This window comes from Rhinopithecus bieti, unplaced genomic scaffold (assembly GCF_001698545.2).
Source record: "Rhinopithecus bieti isolate Rb0 unplaced genomic scaffold, ASM169854v2 scaffold_56975, whole genome shotgun sequence".
NCBI lineage: Eukaryota > Metazoa > Chordata > Mammalia > Primates > Cercopithecidae > Rhinopithecus > Rhinopithecus bieti.
The window spans coordinates 658,503-666,530 of record NW_016823127.1 but is presented as its reverse complement, the minus strand read 5'-3'; positions in this window follow the sequence as shown (position 1 = coordinate 666,530).

Sequence of the window (8,028 nt, the reverse complement as noted above, 5' to 3'; positions counted from 1 at the left end):
CGGAGGTTGCAGTGAGCTGAGATTGCGCCACTGCACTCCAGCCTGGGCTACAGAGCAAGACTCCATCTCAAAAAAAAAAATAAAAATAAAAATAAAAGTCCAGCCAGCCCATTCTGCAGATGAGGCAAACTGAGGTAGCCTAGCTACTTAGATTAGAAATCAGATCAGGACACAGCTGGCCCGCCTCGGAGCTCTAAAGTCCCAGCAGCTCCCAGGGGGTGAGGTCCAGAGGTGATTAAAGGGACACTGGGGGGCCAGAGGCCCAGAACTCATCCCAGCAGGCTGTGCCCTGGGGACAGAGGACTGTAGGGGTCTCTCCTGCCCTCCACCTCCACCCTCGCCCACCCCCCAGCACTCAGTAGTCACCAGGGTGGAATATTTTAGCACCTATAGAAAAACCGCCACAGACGGCCGTGGCAGCTGTTGCTAAGGAGACGCTCCCAAAATAGCCCCCCTCCGCCAACCTTTCCCGCTGCTGCTCCTGCTGTGGGGAGGGGAGGAGACCAGGGAGGGAGGGGGTGGCACATGAGTCCTCGCCCCAGGCTTACCCACCCATCCTGGCCCCTGGTGCCCACCCTGGCCCAAGACCTGGGCAGCCACAGGTCTGTGGAAGGGCAGGAGCTGTCCCATACGTGCCTGTGACTTCAGTCACAGTCCTCAGCTAGGGAAGAAGGTCACTCAGGTGATAGGAGATAGGGGAGCAGAATTCCCGGCACCCAAGACCCCCCAGCACACTCCCACACATACACAATTACAGGTTAACACAGTTCTCTACATCCACTGTACATACCACGAATACAGTCCCATGCATGCCCACCGAGGGGTACACACACATCAGCAAAGATGCATTAGATGCACGGGTAAACATATGCCACAACTATACCACATCCACCTGCATACACACACCGTGGAGCCACAAAGACATGCTTTTATATCCACATATTCACACACCCATCCCAAATACACACGTACACCAATACATGCATGCCAGGTACACGGGCACACACACACACCAATGTACATATACCCTCACAGCACACGGACACACATATTCACAGATACACACAACTGTCCAAACACATGCCCAGCCTGTGGCACCTAAAGGGCAGTTAGTGGTGTTACCCAGTAGGCTCTATCCGGGGTGCTGTGTCTTAGGGTTTCCAGAAATCCTCACTTAGTGGGGAACTTCTACAATCCAACCACAGGGCAGAAGGTATGGAGGTGGCAGGCAGGTGAATGGAGGGTTGTGTCTCTGTGAACCCCTTTAAGTCTGGGGACCAGATGATGCCTGGTGCTCAAGAGAGCTGCCCTGGACCCACTTCTCCAAGGGGAAAGTGGAGTGGACTCTCTCACCTGCAGACTTGAAACCTCTGGGCACGGAGATTTCTGAGCCCCAGGGGCTGGGGTGATAAAGAGGACAAGATGGCAATTGGGTGGCAACTGTGATGGTCTGTGGCATGCGCGAGGCACTTTCCAGTTGGTGAGCCGCTTTTACACTGCATTATTTCACACACTTGGTAACAGCTACTCTGAGATACTGGTGGAGGTGTCCCCATGTCTGAGTCTCAGGAGAGAGAACTCCACGGCCACACAGTAAGTTACTAGAAGAGCTGGACCCAGAACCCAAGGGGGTGCCAGCACCCAGCCCCAGTGCCTTGCACTTGGCTGCACTGCACGAGCTTGGAAGGGGCCACCGGGTGCAGGGCCTAGCTCTGCCCCTGATGAGCCCCAAGTTACTGGGGGGCAGCCAGGCCCTCCATCTTCCCACCTGGAAAGCTGAGAATGAATCCCCAGGGGTGTTTTCAAGCAGCGGCTTGTGGCCACCGTCAGGGCTGGGAAGTGGTGTTTGCTGGAAGTCCTCGGAATGCCAGCGCAAGGACGAAGGGTGGCCCAGCCGCTCCCCTTCTCCTTTGGCCAGCCGCGGTCTCTCTCCAGCCTCGCTCTGTGACTCCTAAATCCGGGCTCCGGGTCTTCGTTCGCGCCTCGTCACTCTGGAGACGCTGCGAGCCGCTTGCGGTTGCCGTAGGAACCTCGCCAGGGCCTCCGCGCGGCGCACGACTCCGCGCGCTGAGAGCCGCGTTTCGGTCACCGAGAGACACCTGTCGCCAGCGGCGAGGGATGGGGGCGTCGCGGCCCGGGTTATTATGCTTTTCTTTTTAATTGAGGTATAACTTACAAACAGTACAACGAATATCTTACGAGTACAGCTCTACAGGGCGCGGGGGCGCACGCCTGTAATCCAGCACTTTGGGAGGCCGAGGCAAGAGGCTCCCTTGAGCCCAGGAGTTTGAGACCAGCCTGGGCAACCCATAGCGAGACCCTATTTTTTAGAAAAAAATAACTGTAGTGGCGAGCACCTGTAGTCCCAGCTACTCGGGAGGCCGAGCCAGGAGGATGGCTTGAGCCCAGGAGTTCGAGGCTGCAGTGAGCTATCATTCCTGTCACTGCACTCCTACTCCAGCCAGAGCAACAAAGCCAGACCCCGTCTCTTAGAAAAAAAAAAAAAAAAGGTACAGCTCGATTAATTTTTCAGACATACTCATAAAACTCGTGTTACCACCACCGTGAGCAAGACACAGAAGACTTCCAGGCCCTAGAAGTCTCACATCTTCAGGAATAAACGGGTGAGGGAGAGGTCACCATCTGAAACCCTGGAGTTGTCGGTTTTTGCCCCTCTCTGCTCTAGCAGACCCTCTTTGGGCCTCATTTGGCTCTGAAGACAAACAAGGAGCTGAGGTGACGTGCATTGCGTGGTTTATATCTTGCAAATCACTTTACATATTTAGCTAACTTTGGCCGGGCGTGGTGGCTCACGCCCCTAATCCCAGTTAAGAATCCCAGCCTTTGGGAGGCTGAGGCGGGTGTATCACGAGATCCGGAGATTGAGACCATCATGGCTAACACAGTGAAACCCCGTGTCTACTAAAAATACAAAAAATTAGCCTGGCGTGGTGGCAGCCGCCTGTAGTCTCAGCTACTCCGGAGGTCGAGGCAGGAGAATGGCTTGTACCCGGGAGGCGGAGCTTGCAGTGAGCAGAGATCGCGCCACTACACTCCAGCCTGGGCGACAGAGCAAGACTCCGTCTCCAAAAAAAAAAAAAAAAGATATTTAGCTAACTTTAACCCAGATAACTGTTGTATGAGGTCAGTACTTGGTTTATACCCAGGTTAAGGATTTGAACACTGTAACTTAGAGAGATTCTAAATTCAGACAGCTCTTACGTGGTGGAGTTTGAGGGTCTAACTCATCTGTCTAGACCTTGACGCTCATCTCTTCCTTCTTCCCTTCGTTGGCTTCTACAGACCGGACGCGGTGGCTCATGCCTGTAATCCCAGCACTTTGGGAGGCCGAGGCAGGTGGATCACCTGATGTAAGGAGTTAGAGACCTGCCTGACCAACATGGCAAAACCCCGCCTCTACTAAAAATCAAAAAATTAGCCGGGCGTGGTGGCAGGCGCCTGTAATCCCAGCTACTCGGGAGGCTGAGGCAGGAGAATCGCTTGAACCCGGGAGGTGGAGGTTGCAGTGAACTGAAATGGCGCCAATGCACTCCAGTCTGGGTGATAGAGTGAGACTCCGTCTGAAAATAATAATAATGATAATGATAATAATAAATAATGGTACAAGTAAAAGGCACTGGGGGCGGGGGCAGGCCTTGTCTTATCTCCGCGCCTTTGTGCAATTAGTACCTTCTACTGGGGACTCTCCTCTCTTCCCCCAGGTTTTGTCTCCGAGGGAAGCTCCTATTCACCCTCCAAAGCCCACTAGAGCATCATTTCCCCTAAAGCCTTCCTTAAGAGCAATCCTCCCAGGGACTCCCTCCAACCCAGAGTGATCGCCGTTTTTCCTCTGTGCGGTCCAGTCTGTGCCCAGGCACCCGCCTCCCACAGCACCAGAAAGGTTCCTGGACGCTGCACCTAAGTTCAACCCGCGAGGCGCCTGGTGCCCAGCGGGTCTTCGGTAAATGTGCTTGGAACTAAAAGAGAGGTTTTGACCCTTGGTGTTTGTACCCTTGGTGTCTCAGTAAAATGCGGCCCGCGCTGCCCCTGCCTCCTGTCACTCCAAAGATATTGAGCCAGGGAAAGAGCTTCCCAAACACGTGGGGTGGAACCGCAGGGAGAGGAAGGCTGGGCCTACCCCGCGCTCGATTAGGAAATGGACTCGTCCGCGCCTCCGGGCGGGCGGGACCTCAGGGGCTGCCTGGGAAGAGGTCATTCCTTCTACGGGGGAGCGTCCACTCGCTTAGGCCAGAGGAAGACTTAGCGGCCTAGAGGAAGCTGTAGGGGAGCCCCGGAAACCTGGGACATAGCTTTCCTTCCAGGCCCCTGCCCGGTGAGAGAGCCGATTAAGTGGAGTGATTTTCACTTTACACCCCTATTTCCTTCCACACAGAATTGGAGGCAGTTTGCAGGATATTCCAAACAGTGGTGAAATATAAGAAAGGGCTAGGAGCAGAAAAAGAGAGCGAGCAAGAGAGATTATATATACCTATTTTTAAAAAAATATTTGAGCAAGTGCCCCATTCTCTCTCCCATACATCTGACTTTGAAGGTAGAATTTGCTTTGTTAGGGAGAAGAAAACAGTCCTTGCTCTTTGAGCTAAAGGAAATTTCCCTCTTTGCTTTCCTCTGCAGCAGGCACATTTTTGAATGTTGGGAAATTGAAGCTCAGAGACGTGAGGGACTTGCCGGGATCCACCCAGCAGCAGGGACAGATAGTGAATGACCGTGCAGGTGGCCAGAGTGCTGGCAGGGGCTAGAGCCAAATGTTTTCCATGAGTAAAGATTTCCCCTTTTCTCCATGGGAAGCTTTGAAAAGTCTCCACCTGGGAGCCCAGTCGACACGAAAGAGGCGGGGCTCATTACTGAGGACAGAGCGGTAGGACTTTGGGGAGAGGAGAGCCATGTGACTTTGGGGAGCAATAGACAAATTTGAGCCCCGATTTCCTCATCTGTAAAATGAGGACATAGTATCCATTTAGTAGGCACATCAGGAAAACTGGATGCAAAAAGCAATGACTACGCACCTGCAATACTTCATTTCATTTTGAGACAGGGTCTCACTCTGTCACCCACGCCCAGGTTCAAGTAGAGGAGCGTGATCTCAGTTCACTGCAGCCTTGACCTCCCAGGCTCAGGTGATCCTCCCACCTCAGCCTCTCAAGAAGCTGGAACTGTAGGCATGTGCTACCACGCCTGGCTAATTTTTGTCTTTTTTTTTTTTTTTTTTTTGAGACAGAGTCCCGCTCTGTCACCCAGGCTGGAGTGCAGGGCCTGATGTTGGCTCACTGCAACCTCTGCCTCCTGGGTTCAAGCAGTTCTCCTGCCTCAGCCTCCCAAGTAGCTTGGATTACAGGTGCATGCCACTAAGTCCGGCTAATTTTTGTCTTTTTAGTAGAGACGGGGTTTCACCATGTTGGTCAGGCTGGTCTCAAACTCCTGACCTCAGGTGATCTGCTCACCTCAGCCTCCCAAAATGCTAAGATTACAGGCATGAGCCACTGTTCCTGGCCATAATTTTTGTCTTTTTTTTTGTAGCAATAGAGTTTCACCAGGTCGCCCAGGTTTGTCTCAAACTCCTGGGCTCAAGAGATTTGCCTGCCTGTTCTCCCAAAGTGCTGAGATTACACCTAGCCTCTTTTTATTTTTTTCTTTTTGAGACAAGGTCTTGCTCTGTCACTTAGTTTGGAATACAGTGATGTGATCATTGCTCCCTGTAGCATTCGACTCCTGGGCTCAAGCGATCCTCCTGCTTCAGCGTCTCAAGTAGCTGGAGCCACAGGTTTGTGTCACCATGCCCGGTTATTCTTTGTTTTATTTTCTGTTTTTTAAATTTTTCGTAGAGACAAGCCTTGCTGTGTTGCCTTGACTGGTCTTATACTCCTGGCCTCAAGTGATCCCCCTGCCTCTGCCTCCCAAAGTGCTGGGATTACAGGTGTGAGCCACCGTGACTGGCCTACTTCTGTCTTTATTTTTCCCATTTAGCAGATGAAAAAGCCGAGGCCCAGAGAGGGGACATGGCAGGTTCAAGGCCACAGAGGCAGGCCTGGGACAAGGTCTAGCCCCTGGAGCCATCCAGCTTGGGTTTCTTCCCCTCCAGCACCACTGTCCCTCCTCAAATCGTCTCTGGCCTTGGCCAGGTTCCCTGTGGTCTTGAGGAAATAAAGGGAAAGGGAGGATCCAGCCTCATTCCAACCCTACCTCCCCCGCAACACACACAGTGGGGGCTGCTTCCCAGGGGGACAGATGTTTTCACCAAATGGCACTTGCACGTGCTTTTCCCTGGCTTGGGGAGGAGGTGGGCGCTGAGAAGGAAATGCCAGCTGGTTGGGCAGAGAGAACCGCAGCCACACCTGAGGGATTTAAATAGCCTCCGCCTTCTCTGGGCACTGGCTGAGAGGGAGGCATCTGGGCAGGGTTGGAGGGGAGCGGGGAACAGAAGGGCCGTTTGGAACCTGCCACAGCCCAGGGATGAGCGCCTGGCTCTTCCTCCCAGAGGGAGCTGGTCCAGGCATCTCACCTCCCTGGACCTCAAGGTCCATCCCCTGCAAAGCGAGTCTCTGAAGGCCACTGAACCGCGTGCCTATTGATGGAAAGAACCTGAGTAACAGGCCTGACCCATGCTTGGCACCCATGCTCAATACTTGATGGCCATTATGATCACCACCTCTCTGCTAGGTAGGGCAGGAGGGCCCGCTGCTGAATCTCCGACAAATGAGCTCCCACCCGCTGCTCACCCACCTCTCGTGACAGGGTGTTCATCACCTGCCATGGCAACCCACAGTGTAAGGTAGTGATTTCATGGCAGACCGTGTGTTGGAATCCGGGCTACAGGACTACTTAGTGTCTGTGTGACCTCAAGCAAGTTATTTAGCCTCCCTGCCTCGCTTTCCCCATGTGTAAAATGGGAATGAGGCCACCAGGGCTTCCTCAGTGTTGTTTAGATGAGTGCCTTTGGAACTTTATAGTTAAACAGGGTCCCCAGGGCATTCATGTGCACATCAGAGTCTGATTCACCCCGGAATGCCTGGGGAGGGACTGAGATTCTGCATTCCCAACAAACAGTAGCAATGCTACTGGTCTTTGGACTGCATTTGGGGTCTCAAAGGACTGCCTTGCCTGGGCGCGGTGGCTCACGCCTGTAATCCCAGCACTTTGGGAGGCCGAGGCAGGCGAATCACCTGAGGTCAGGAGTTCGAGACCAGCCTGGCCAACACAGTGAAACCCCCATCTCTACTAAAAATACAAAAATTAGCCTGGTGTGGTGGCACGCGCCTGTAATCCCAGCTACCTGGGAGGCTGAGGCATGAGAATCCCCTGAACCCAGGAGGCAGAGATTGCAGTGAGCCAAGACTGTGCCACTGCACTCCAGCCTGGGCCACAGAGTGAGACTCTGTCTCAAAAAAAAAAAAAAAAAAAAAAAAAAAAAAAAGAAAAGAAAAAAGAAGAAGGAAAAAAAAGGACTGCCTTTCCCTGGGAGTCAAAGTAGGGAAAGTAGGGGGCATAGGGGTCATGAAAAAATCACTGGAGTGACAGATTTTTATCACAGAAAAGGGGCTGGCCATAGTGGCTTATGCCTGTAATCCCAGCACTTTGGAAGGCTGAGGCAGGCAGATGACTTCAGCACAAGAGTTCGAGACTAGCCTGGGCAACATAGTGAGACCCCATCTCTATGTAAATACATTTGTCATGGAAAAGCCTCTCTGGTTATCATCTGTGGCAGGAGGTGGGAGTGAGAGGAGGAGGTCTGTTATTTAGAGAGAGATGAGGGCCCTGAGTGGGAGGAGGGCTTACTCAGGTCAAGGAGGGGAGGCTAAGGGCCCTCAGCTCACCTGGCCCACTCTTTCAGATGCAGAGACTTATGTCCAGAGAAGGTGGTGGACCTGCTCAGACCACACAGCTCTGGGAGGATTCCCTCCCACCAGGGGGCCCTTCACTCCCCACCCTTCCTGCCGCTCAGCCCTCCTGGGTCTCTCCTGGTCTGTGTGTCCCTGTTTAATATCCTAGTAACACCAAGAAGAGGGAGGC